At 40.3% G+C, this 13,382-nt stretch overlaps 1 pseudogene; it reads left to right on the forward strand.

Annotated features, from left to right (window-relative positions):
• Positions 1-1,276: 1,276 nt before the first annotated feature.
• LOC117529863 lies at positions 1,277-12,763 on the forward strand (annotated as a pseudogene).
• The last annotated feature ends 619 nt before the right edge of the window (positions 12,764-13,382 follow it).

A 13,382-nucleotide genomic window follows, 5' to 3' on the forward strand; every position in this document is an offset into this window, starting at 1 on the left:
AATAATATAAAACAGTATAAACACTGTAGGTCGTGTAAGTATAACAGTATATTGTGCAAATGGTAAATGGCAAAAGTGTACTATTGTAAACAGTATGACATTAAATACGATAGTGCAATAACAGTGTAATACAGTATAATACAGTGGTGCAAGTGGCAGTATGCTAATGATAGTGCATTTGGGTAAAAGATCAAACTTTAGAGTTTATATCTGATATCCACAAAACCTGCCACACATTTGTGGGTTCTGTAATTAGCAGGCAAGTTCAAATTTGACAAAGAAGTCCATCATTGGGGCAAAGGTCATGTCTGCCTGTTTGTTGGCCGACTTCTCTCAGGTCCTTTTGCTGATTCCAACCTAACTTGGTATGACAATGAAGGTTGATCCTGAAATTGCTCTTAAAGAATTAATTTTAGCAATGGTCAAAATCAAGGAATTTTATCTTCAACTTAATTTGGACCAAATGTGGCACACTGATGTCCACCAATCTTGGCGTGCATATGTAGGTGGGTGGTGGAATTGCCCAGGTAAGATCAAGTTAACCAAAGGTCAGTCATTGGACTCAAGGTAATTGGGTTCAAAGGTCAAAATTTAAGTTTCTCTGCTCCAATGTGCACCAAATTTGGTGGGTTGAAAAACTGACCTGACCAGAGGAACTTTACCAGATTTAGATGCTTGTGTCAGAATTTGGCATAAACAACATAAAAGCATGAATCCATCCTGGCCTGTATGAACAACTGAGGCTACATGTGGAGGCATAATGTGAACATGATAAATTTACAGTGATGCCTCACATTCACTCATACCAGTGTTAATGTGCGGCCATGCAAGGCATGCATAACACACCAGGAGCAACTTGGGGATTATGGACTTTGCCCAAGGACCCCAGGTGATTTTCCAGTCTGACAGGGATTGGAACTAAGCATTCTGTGGTCACAATCCCACTGCTTTAACCACTTGACCATCACCTCCCAGCATGGACCACAATCTCTGTGCAAAATTCACCTTGTAACTTAAAACCATTAAGGCAGTTCTGAAAGCAAAACATGGTCCATCCCAGGACAAGCAAAGTGTAGCTAATGAAGCGACAGCAGGTGACTCTCTCCACTCCTGTGGTGCTGTTTTGTTGGAAGCTAAAAACATATTCATTCAGATTATTAACACGAGAACATTGTCAGTATTTTAGTTTTTTTTTTTTTTTTTTTTTTTTGATGAATATGCCCAAGTTTGAAGTTTTCAAATACCACTCAAAATGAAATGATCCAAAAATCATTTGTATCTGACCTCTTTGATTTTAATCTTTTTTTTTATGTCACTCCCCTTCTCAATCTGTTTGTCTTCTTGTATCCATCCTTCTCCACTGGATAGTCCTCGTTGTACTGTTTCACACAGAACAGGCGACAACACAACAATGTTAAATATCTGAAGGCCAAACTGAGACAAAGGAAGATAAAGACTCAGGTTCCCAGACCCTGAGAAACAATACCTAACACAGCATCCCCGTCTAGATCTGCTCCTGCAAGCAGACAGACAGAAAAAACACCTGCCGCATCATCCTGCTAACCTAAGATAACAGAAAGTCCACACTGACCGTCCTCAGCCTGCACCATGTCTTGTGCCGTCTTTGTCACGGTGATGCTTCTGGGCTCTTCAGTGGTGACTGCATTTGTCCTGCAGACATCCAGAGAAGAACCTGCAGCCCCTGATGACCCTCCTGCAGCCCGACACAACAGGTTAGTGTCAAATATGTTACTTAACTATATGAAAGTGAACTTTTTCTGATAATGTCTGACTGTAGCTTTTGTTAGCAGTCAGCAAGAACATTTAAAGGAAACGGCTTCCAAAGATTTCAGCGTATCTTAGATTATGGAGGTCATTCATGTGAAATATTGTCAGTGCTGCAGACTTTATCATATCACATTGTGGCTGCGTGCACGCTGAGGCCTTTGGGGGACAGTGATTGTGGGTGCTCTGTGGTTTTCTCAGAATAACATGCAGAGATGTAACACAAGTGTTTGGATCCACTTCTGCAAAGTCATCAATCACTCCTCAAAGCAACGACGGAGCCAAAAGTGTGTTAAACATCACTTTGTGTTGCTTTCTCTGAAGAATTTCTGTTTTCAAATACAGGGTGACCCCCCTCCCCTAAAAAAAAACTAGAACCCATAAAAATTGTAATAAATCCTACAAAAGTCTGTGTACAATCATTCCTCAAAGTTTGGGGAAAACTATTGTTTCAATCATCTTCCCCAACATGTCTTGGTCAACCAAGAAAAAGATATTATACCTGGAGGCCTGTTTCACCAACAAATCATACTATTTGGAGCATAATTTTGAAAGAACATGACTTTTATGCAAAGTGACCAAAGCAACTGAAACTTTGGGGAATGATCACACAGTTTAGGATTTATTACAATTTTTATGGGTTCTTGGTTTTTTTGTTTTGTTTTTTGTTTGTTTGTTAGTTTTTATTTTTTGGGGTCCCCCTGCATATTTATTTATTCATTCGTTCATTTCAAACATGTTCTATCATCAGCAAAGTTGACTACACTTACAATATCCACATCCTCACATTACCATGTTTGAATATATATATATATATATATATATATATATATATATATATATATATATATATATATATATATATATATATATATATAAAACTGGGACCTGAGTACTAATTTTGTATCATTAACATGTAAATGTGACTTGGCATGACAACTAAAGTTCCTAGAACCTTCAACCTTGAAAAGGAGTAGGCAGAAGTATAAACTTACATTACCCTACCCCATTTCTACAAAGACATCACTGATGCTTTTCAACTTCTGATATATCCCTGATTGCTAGAGTTGCTAAGGCCCATTCAGTTTAATGTATACCTTACAATCAGACGTCCATGTTGACTGTATTTTCTTCTGTTTCCTCAGTCAGTAGTTGTGCCTATCTTGCAGTATCTGCATGTTTTTGTTATTATGTGTTATTTTACATAGACATTAGTCCCTTTCAGCTTTCTTCCCTAATCAGTTCTTTTTTTTGTTTTCTATTAATGAAGCAGATAACAACTGCAGGTTTTTCATTTTTATTCTCTATATCCTTACTTCCTATCTTTATTCCCTTGCTGGCAAAGAAGGCAATTACTTATTCTAAGGGGATGTTCTTGCTCCGGTGGGTCCCCAGTTTCCATTGCTGTAACCCTTGCATATGAGCGGTGTGTGGTTTCCAGTCCACTGATAATCACATCATTCATTCTGGAGTATTGTTCTAGATCTGTCACTCGAGAGTCTAAGTTTCTTATCCTTTTCCTCATTTTGTTTTTTGAGGTTTTTAATCTCTCCCATTAGATCCATAATCACTTTTTGCTGTTTTGAGTTTGTTACCATTTCTTCAGACATGAAGTTAAGTGACTTCTTTATTTCTTCAAGCTCCTTATCTGCGATAACATTTCTTTTAGGTGGCATCTTGTAAACAGCTCAGCAGCAGAGCACCCAAGGTGAGATACGCCCTGGAGTGAGATCGTGTGATCCCGTTGTGACGGACACGATTGTTGCATAGACATTCCACCTTGACTAGAGGAGCGCCCTCATCATTTACTTTCATGGGTTTATTTATTTACCCTCAAATTCTTTCTTGCAGGTCACACTGGTGAAATGTGGGAGAATGTCATGCCATTGGTGTGACAGTGTGACATGTTTAATTGCATGTGTTTCACACCGAATGCGTGAGACCTGACCTGAATTTCAATTTCAATTTCATTTTAATTTATATAGCACCAAATCACAACAAGGTTGCCTCAAGGCGCGTCACACAAGTAAGGTCTAACCTTACCAACTCCCAGAGCAACAGTGGTAAGGAAAAACTCCCTCTGCGGAAGAAACTTCAAGCAGACCAGACTCAAAGGGGTGACCATCTGCTTGGGCCATGCTACAAACACAAATTTCGAATGCGTGAGAGTTGACAGGTGTGCACCAGTGACAGAGGAGACCATGTGGCTGAGAAGTTGTTGTAAAGTTAGCCTAATGGCCAGTCCTGGTGGTTGCTGCTGCTAGGCCTGGTGGTAGCTGAAGCCTAGGCCTAGTGGCGGGTGGTTGTAGCTGGAGCCTGGGCCTGGCGGCAGGTGGCTGTAGCTGAAGCCTGGTGGCTGCCGCTGCTGCTAAGTGCTGTCGCTATATATTGGTTAGTTTGGGTTGAGGTGAGCTATGTGTTGTGTGCAGGTTCCAGTCGTAGCACTCCATCAGGAAGAGTCTGCTTGAGGCTCTGAACCTGCAGATGGAGCCACAGCTGGCTGCTGGTGAACTGCACAGTATCAGAGAACAATGGAAGAGCAGCTTCAGGAACGTCGATCATCGAGCCAAAGACACTGCAGGTAAGTGGGACCTGAGTCCAAAACTCAGAACCAACTCAAACCTGCACCTGATTGAACAGAACGCTCACAGACAGACTGGACTGAATCTGGATCCACTTCCTGTTACTGATTGTTTATGTCCTTCCCGTTGCAGCGCTCTCTGGGTTCTCAGTGTCTCCTGATGCTGCAAACACAACAAGTCTGACATGCTGCTCCACCGCCTCAGAGATCTTCATGAATGGTGCACAACAGTTCCTGTGTATGTGTGTTCAAAACAAAGCACAATAAGTCATGTGATCGCGCTTGTTCTGTTTGTCAGATCTGGGCTGGGACAGCTGGGTGATCTATCCTACCAGCCTCACCATTGTTCAGTGTGCACACTGCACACGTGAAGGCAACACTGTGCAAAACCCAACAACCCACACCAATGGTGCATGTGCACAGGTAGAACAAAATAAATGCAAATTACAACAAAATGTTCAAGTTCTCATGCAGAGTGAAAAAATTCTGGAAACTGAAATGACCTATAATTGTGGCTGTTATGAATGTGAAGTAATTGCCAGTAGGTGAGTCTGTCTAAAAAAAAAAAATGCAGTGTAGCAGCAGATTAGAAAACAGAAGCTGTCATGGAAATATTTGTATAAACAGATTCCTACATTGAATTTTCTGAGCTGTGGCAGCATTTTAATTTTCAAAGTCAGTAGTAGTGTTCTGTTTATACTGTTGTATGTATGTTTTTATATATAGCTTCCATTTGACAGCCATTAAAATCAAAATAAGGAATAAATTATTTGTTTTCATACAATTTCAGAAACATTGGTTAAATGTAAGACCCTTTGGCTGTTCCCTTTTGATATCTTCTATAAGACAGCCATTAAAATCAAAATACTGAATAAATTCTAGGTTTTCATACAAATTCCGAAACATTGGTTAAATGTAAGACCTTTTGGCTGTTCCATATTTTTTCACTCAGAGTCACCACAGCAAATCTGAGGTGAATCTGCATGTTGAATTGGCACAAGTTCACAGCAGATGCCCTTCCTGACGCAACTCCACATTATATGGAAAAATGTGGTAGGGGTGGGGTTAGAACCGGGAACCTTCCGCACCAAAACCAAGTGCACTTACCACTTGGCCATCACCTCTGCATATTTCAGTCATGGCTTTAATTTTTTGTGCTTTTGTGGTATTTTTAATGAGAGAGCAGATTATGCAAACACCATTAATAATCTGTGCAGGTTCCGTGTTGTCACTCCATCGCCCCGGAAATGGTGCCCATCATCTACATGAACAAGTTCAGCAGCATCGTCATTTCGTCCGTGCAGCTGACTCGAAATTGTGGCTGTGAACCCGATGACCTTCAGCAGCTCAGCCACGACTAAACTTTGTTTTATAGTATACTATCTGCACCTGGTACACACAAAAACAAAAGAAACAATGAAAATCATGCAACTACAAGCTGTCTTTATGCTGCATTTAATCATTCTATAATTTTTGGTGTATCATATTTCTTTAATTTAGAGTATGCATGAAAAAATATGCACATAGTTTTAGAAAAAAATCTACTTGATAAAGAGCTATTAAAATCACTGAGGTTAATCACATCTTAGTAGTACTCTGTCTGTACTCGTGTTGTTGTGGGTTATAACAATATTATGAGTCTCTCATGATAAAAGTTTATTTTTAAATAAATCTCACGACTGCTGCTGAAAGTTTCTGCACATCCAGAACCAAATCTTCTCCACGTCCAGCTGCTTCTTCTGTGATGTGTGATTTACATACAGAAGTCCCTTGCATTGAAAACACATTAAAATCAAAATGTATTTGTTTCTGAAAAGTATTAATTGTACAACATGTTGTGTGTTTTATTTGCAATGAGAACTCCACAATATCTGAGCTGTTCCATCAGTTATTCTTGACTTTCTTATCTTAACTGGTAAAATAAATAAATGGATAAATAAATAAATAAATTGAAATACACTCTTTCTGTTTTACAATTTTTCTCTCCTCCTTGTTAGATCACACTTTTTACTGTGATATATGTGGGTAAAAATAGTTTTAAAAAATCATAACAGAAAAATCAAAGACTTTTGCTCTGACAGTATGGATTATTATTATTATTATTATTATTATTATTGCAGTTGTCTACGAAAATGTAGCATAAAACAAAACTAAGCAGCCACGGGTTTTTTGTTTGTTTGTTTGTTGTTGTTGGTGTTGTTTTTGCCATTTTGAGTGCTATGAGTTTTGTTGTGTTTTGTTGTACATGACTTCTCTCACTTATAATTACCTCAATATTTCAACAAAGTTGCTGATGGAAAATACAAAGCTTCTGTTTATCCACAATATTTGAAAATTTGTGTCACGTCAACTTAATTAATAAATTTTTATTAAGTACAAAATGTGTTGTGTTGGTGACTTTGATCTGTTATCTTTAAAACCTGTATTGTCACAATGACTATGTTCAGTAAAGGTTATTCAAAGCAGTATATTCTCACAGTGTGTTCATCACTTCCTTCTCATAAAACCTATAAAAGTGGTTTTGAAAAGATCATTATTTTCACACACATATTTGTCAGAGCCAACATTATTTAATTTGGATTTACAAATTTCATATCAGTCAAACAGCTATACGAGGTCTATTAGAAAAGTATCCGACCTTATTATTTTTTTCAAAAACCATATGGATTTGAATCACGTGTGATTACATCAGACATGCTTGAACCCTCGTGGGCATGCGAGAGTTTTTCACGCCTGTCGGTTACATCATTCGCCTGTGGGCAGTCTTTGAGTGAGGAGTCGCCCACCCTCTCGTCGATTTTTTCATTGTTTAGGAATGGCTCAGAGACTGCTGCTTTGTTTGATAAAAATTTTTTCAAAGCTGTAAGGCACAACTGAGTGGACACCATTCGATAAATTCAGCTGGTTTTCGGTAAAAATTTTAACGGCTGATGAGAGATTTTGGTCTGGTAGTGTCGCCGTAAGGACGGCCCACGGCGCCTGACGGCGATCTGCGCTTCGAGGCGGCAGCGTCTCGCCATTTCAAGTTGAAAACTTCCACATTTCAGGCTCTGTTGACCCAGGAAGTCATCAGAGAACAGACAACTTTCAGAAGAAGTCGGCATGAGGAGTTTATTCGGACATTCCATTGTTAACGGACATTTTGTAATGAAAGAACGTGGGGGCAGAGTCGCATGTCGGGCCGGACCCGACCGCGGGGGGTCGCGACAGGAAAAACACCTCCGTTGTAAAAGTTAACGGACAAGTTGGAACATGCCCAAGCTGTTAAACAATTTCTCAGTTACTCACTTGTTGAAAGCCATCAAAAGCCGCCTGAATTTTACAAATGGTTTTCAACACGGAGGTGTTTTTCCTGTCGCAGCGCACACAGATTCGCCGAGTCGTCACGGAAACGACTCGGCAAATTTGCACGCACGTCTTTCATTAAAAAAATGTCCTTAAACAGTGGAATGTCCGCATAAAGTCCTCATGCCGGCCTCTTCTGAATCTTCTCTGTTCTCTCACGACGTCCTGGGTGAATTAAGCCTTAAATTAGAATGTTTTCAGGTCGAAACAGGCCGACGTGGCGCCTGGAAGCGCTGCGCGACGTCCCGCTCCGTGGGAAGTCCTTACAGCAACAGAAACACCCCATAAGCTCTCATCAGCCATTAAACTTTTCACCGAAAACCAGCTGACTTTCTCAAATAGTGTCCACTCGGATATTCCTCACAGGTCCAGAAAAAATTTTGATAAAGCAACGCGCGCCGTCTCGAGCAGCGTGTGAAACAAAGGAATTCAGCCGAGAGGGCGGGACCACATCTCATTCAAGGCCTGCCCACAGGGAAATTATGTCACCGACGCGTGAAAAAACTCACGCATGCGCACGAGGGTTCAAGCATGATTGGTGTAATCGCATGTCATTCAAATCCATATAGTTTAAAAAAATAATAAAAGTGTCGGTTTCTTATCTAATAGACCTCGTATGTTCAGTTTTCATTGAAGAAGAAAATAGTTTTTTTTTTCTGCGTTATTTTGTTTTCTCCAATGTTGTATTCTGTAGTTCAGATCTCTTTCTATTTTGGTATTAAAAAGTCTTTTTGCTGATGTAAAAAAATTCATGTTATTCAGGACTGTGATACAATTTAAACAACAAAAGGGTTCATTTTGGCATGTATGCATGTATTTTCTGAAATAACTGATGCATTAAATTGTATGACTGGCAGATAGCCCTAAATACTGTTACACCGTCAGTGGACATAATGACACCAAGCTACCTGCTAATTAGTGCAAACAGTGCTAACATATAAATTAAATAATGTGAAAATTTCACTCACCAGAAATACTTGAGCAACGACTTGTTTGATGGTGCATTTATAACCGCAGCAAACTATATTATGTCAGATATTTGTCATAAAGTACTCAGAAAGGCCAAACAATCGACTCAACTCCTCAGCAGCTAGCAGCTACTTGCTAACGGAGTACTTTGACTCTGACACACAAGTTGCCACACCACTAAATATTCATAACTTTATTGCTTAAAGTAAATCCTTTCAGCTGCTTCCTTGTTTTCACTAGGGGTGGCCACAGGAGATCTAAGGTGGCTCTGCGTGTTGATTTGTCACAAGTTTAACACCGGATGCTCTTCCTGATGCAACTCCACATTACATGGAAAAATGTGGCAGGGGTGGGGTTTTTGAACTGGGAACCTTCCACAGTGAAATCAAGTGCACTAACCACTTGGCGTCCACCCCTGAATTTATGGCTTAAAGTAGCGTAAACTGATGAGCAATTTTTTAAACAAAGTAAGCCCTGTTATCGTGAATAGGAAAACTGCCAATTTATTTATTTATATATATTTTTTGTACCAGGCTGCAAACATGTTGATTCTGCTATAAAGTTGGACCTTTTGACATGGGATTCTACTGTATGAGGAGTGACTCAGTTTATGAGTCAGTCTCAAGTGGCCATTCAAGTAACTGCACAATTGTCACTTCCACAATGACTTCATTTTTCAGCACAAGAAGTTGGTGCTTGGACGAGCTGCACACTGGATGACAAGCAGACAGAGGAACACCAGGACCTGCAGATCAGCACGATCCATGCTGACAGAGAGCAGGGTTCAAACTAATATCATTCATATTTTAATAAAACATTTAACTTCACAAGCATGCAGTAATAAAAGCAGTTATTTTCTGTATTTCACACTTTACATGAGTGGAGCAGCAACATTTCTTGCACCTTTATATCTCCTGCTGCTTTTCAAACGGTCCCACATTCTGTGTGTGTCAGCAAACAAAGTCTTGTATCGACTTGAAGCGAGCGTTCCTGTGGCTCAGTTAATGACTGATGTTTGTACATTTCCTGCACGCGTCTGCACACTAACACACGCAGTGTGTGGATTCTGGCCGACACCACGGAGGTGGGTTGTGACGCAGTCGAGGCCTCACTGAGAACATGTGAGGTTCTGCATGTGGCTCACTGCTGTTGAAAACTGTGGATCCCTCCAAACGTTTAACACTGTGCTTTCAGACACAAACATCACCTGCAGAACACGTCGCTGCTTTGTGTTACACTTCGTACTTCCACATCTCACCCTTGAACCACAACAGCAGGAGAATGACTTTATTGCTGTTTGCCAGCAAAGAATTTTGCCTTTTATTAGAAGAATAAAAATTCAGAGATAGAAGAGAACATGAAGCGATAAGCTGAGGTGAATGGAGGCTTGTTTTTGACCGTTTCACAGTCTGCTACTGTAAACAGTGAGGCGGCACTCTGTGTTCTTTTCTTACATCAGTGGAATTGCAGGAAAACAGAAGAGCAGCTTCAGATGCTTCAGACACTCAAAGCGCTTTACAATAATGGCTCACATTCACCCAGATGTGAGGCTACTGCGTACAGGGCGCCCACTACACACCGGAAGCAATAGGGGATTAAAGACTGTGATTTTTCAGTCATCACTTCTGGAAGTGAGAGACATCAGAGGTCTGATACAGACCACTGACATATATATATAAGTTCATATTATGAATTATAAATACTTACTGTCAGCAATACATGCAGTGAACTTTCAGGGAGCACACAGTACAGCAAGTTTTTATTTTAACAGTAAATGATATATTATGACGTCTTTGTGACTTCATCATCATGAAGTTTCATACCAATAAATCACAAACATTTTACTGATCAATATGAGCTTGTGATTAGATGTGTAGCCGCGCTGGTAGCACAGATATAAACATGCTTTTTGGCTTCTTGACCTTTGACCAATCTGCTCCACAAGTGAATTTTCTGGACACATTAACCTGAGGAATACGTCTATGACGTTTGATTAAAATCAAGCAGATATAAAGTGTTTTCTGTCTAAAACCTCTGTATTGATGCACAGATTCCAATAGTGTGCTTTTTTTTATGAAAATGCTTCCAACTTTTTAACTAATCTTCAATTCGTGAAGATGGGAACCTCTGCCTGTTAAGTTAATCTTTAAGTCTAGAAAATTCTTTGTAGATGCAAAAGCTGACACAAATTTTAAGCAGTTTTAGTAATAATTTGTAAATCTGTGCATTTTAACATGGTTTTGTTATATATAACACAAAACTGAACAGTTTTATGAATAGGTGACCTTTGTTGTGACACAGTGTGCCGACATACATCAGTTAATGTCTGTGGTAAAAAAAAGTGTCCATTCTCTTATTCCCGCCTTTTTCCTCTGTCTTTATCTTTCGCCACTTGATCGTCCTCCTTACACGGTTTCACATGTGCCCACAGCAAAAATGTTGAATATCTCAAGGCCGAGCTGAGCCACAGGAAGATAAAAACTCAGGTTCCCAGACACTGGCAAATAATTCCACGCACTGCTTCGTCTGGTTACAATGATCTGCTCCTGCAAGTAGACGGACAGAAAAACCAGAGTCCTCATCCTGCTGCTAACCTGAGACAACAGAAAGTCCACACTGACCGTCCTCAGCCTGCACCATGTCTTTTGCCATCTTTGTCACGATAATGCTTCTGTGCTCTTCAGTGGTGACTGCATTTGTCCTGCAGACATCCAGAGAAGAACGTGCAGCCTCTGCTGACCCTCCTGCAGCCCAACACAACAGGTTAGTGTCAAACTTGTTTATGTCTTTAATGTGTGGTCAGTTTGGGTTGAGGTGAGCGATGTGTTGGGTGCAGGTTCCAGTCGTTGCACTCCATCAGGAAGAGTCTGCTGGAGGCTCTGGACCTGCAGACGGAGCCACAGCTGCCTGCTGCTGAGCTGCACAGTATCAGAGAACAATGGATGAACAGCTTCAGGAACATCGATCTTCGAGCCAAACACAATGCAGGCAAGTGGGACCTGAGTCCAAAACTCAGAACCAACTCAAACCTGCAGCTGATTGAACAGAACGCTCACAGACAGACTGGACTGAATCTGGATCTACTTCCTGTTACTGATTATGTCTTTCACGTTGCAGCGCTCTCTGGGTTCTCTATGTCTCCTGATGCTGCAAACACAACTCTGACATGCTGCTCCACCGCCTCAGAGATCTCCATGAAAGGTGCACAACAATGCGTGTGCCTGTGTCTGTGTCTTTATTTATTTTAAAGCACAATAAGTCATGTGATCTCTCTTGTTCTGTTTGTCAGATCTGGGCTGGGACAGCTGGGTGATCTATCCTACCGGCCTCACCATTGTTCAGTGTGCACACTGCACACGTGAAGGAAACACTGTGCAAAACCCTCCAACCCACACCAACGGTGCACACGCACAGGTAGAACAAAATAAATGCAAATTACAACAAAATGTTCAAGTTCTCATGCAGAGTGAAAAAATTCTTGAAACTGAAATGACCTATAATTGTGGCTGTTATGAAAGTGAAGTAATTGCCAGTAGGTGAGTCTGGTGCACGCGCACAGGTACAACTCTGACCTCTGTTTTTTTCCTTTTTCAATCATAATTACTCACATTCAAAATGTTGCCTTAAACAAAATGTCTTCAGTTCAGGTTGAGCCAGAAAAAGAAAGTTTTCAAATAGTCTAACTTTGGAAGATCTCACTGACATTTTGGACCTCCTATAGAGGAGTTATGCAGCCTATAATTGTGCTTCTGCTTTTTCAAGATAATCAAGTAGTAGAATAATTTTGTGTCATTTAATAATGTGCATCTTATTTGTGCCGTATTTTGTGTGTGTCTGGCTGTGTGCGTACATGTGTATTTCAGTGTATTAATCACCCCTCTGACTGCCTGCAGGTTCCGTGCTGCCGTCCCACCTCCCGTGACATGGTGCCCATCGTCTACATGGACGAGTCCAGCAGCATCGTCATTTCGTCCGTGCAGCTGATCCGTAACTGCGGCTGTGGACCTGGTGACCTGCAGCAGCTCGGCCAAGACTAGACTTTGTTTTGTAATGCTCTGATTTCTTTTACACACTAAAAAAAAAGACAGAAAAAAGGTTATAAAAGTTGACTTTTTTCTATTTCTAATACGTCTCTTGCTTTATACAGAGTGAAAACATGAGTGAAGTGCAACTGCCAGCTGTTTCTGTTGAAACAGATCTCATGAACACAGTTATTTATAACAGCTGAAGGCTACTGAGTGTTCCTTTGAAATATTTGTGCCTGTCCAGAGCCAAAATCCTCTCAGCGTCCACATGAGTTCAATAACTGCAAGAGAAATTCTGTTTGCAGTTGAAGTTTAAAGCAAAACAGAAATTTGTTTTGTCATTTTCATGATCACATCATCATTGTAAATTGAGTATCTGCAGTATTTGAGGTTGTTGTGGTTCAAACGAGCCTAAGAGCAGATTGTTGTCAGCAACTAAACTCACTGCAGTTGGAACACCATCTGTGCTGAGATTTTTTTCCCCCCCGCGGTGTCCACTGGCTTCATTTTCACTTCTGCTATATTCAAAAACATCACTAAGACTTTATATATTTGTGTAATATATCACATTTTACAACATTAACACAAAACTTGTTTTCTTGTGTGCTACATATATCTACTTCAAAATGTTTGTTCACGAGTCTGTTTATTGCAGTAAAACTTTGTATCACCTAAAC

Source organism: Thalassophryne amazonica, chromosome 17 (assembly GCF_902500255.1).
Source record: "Thalassophryne amazonica chromosome 17, fThaAma1.1, whole genome shotgun sequence".
Classification (NCBI taxonomy): Eukaryota; Metazoa; Chordata; class Actinopteri; order Batrachoidiformes; family Batrachoididae; genus Thalassophryne; species Thalassophryne amazonica.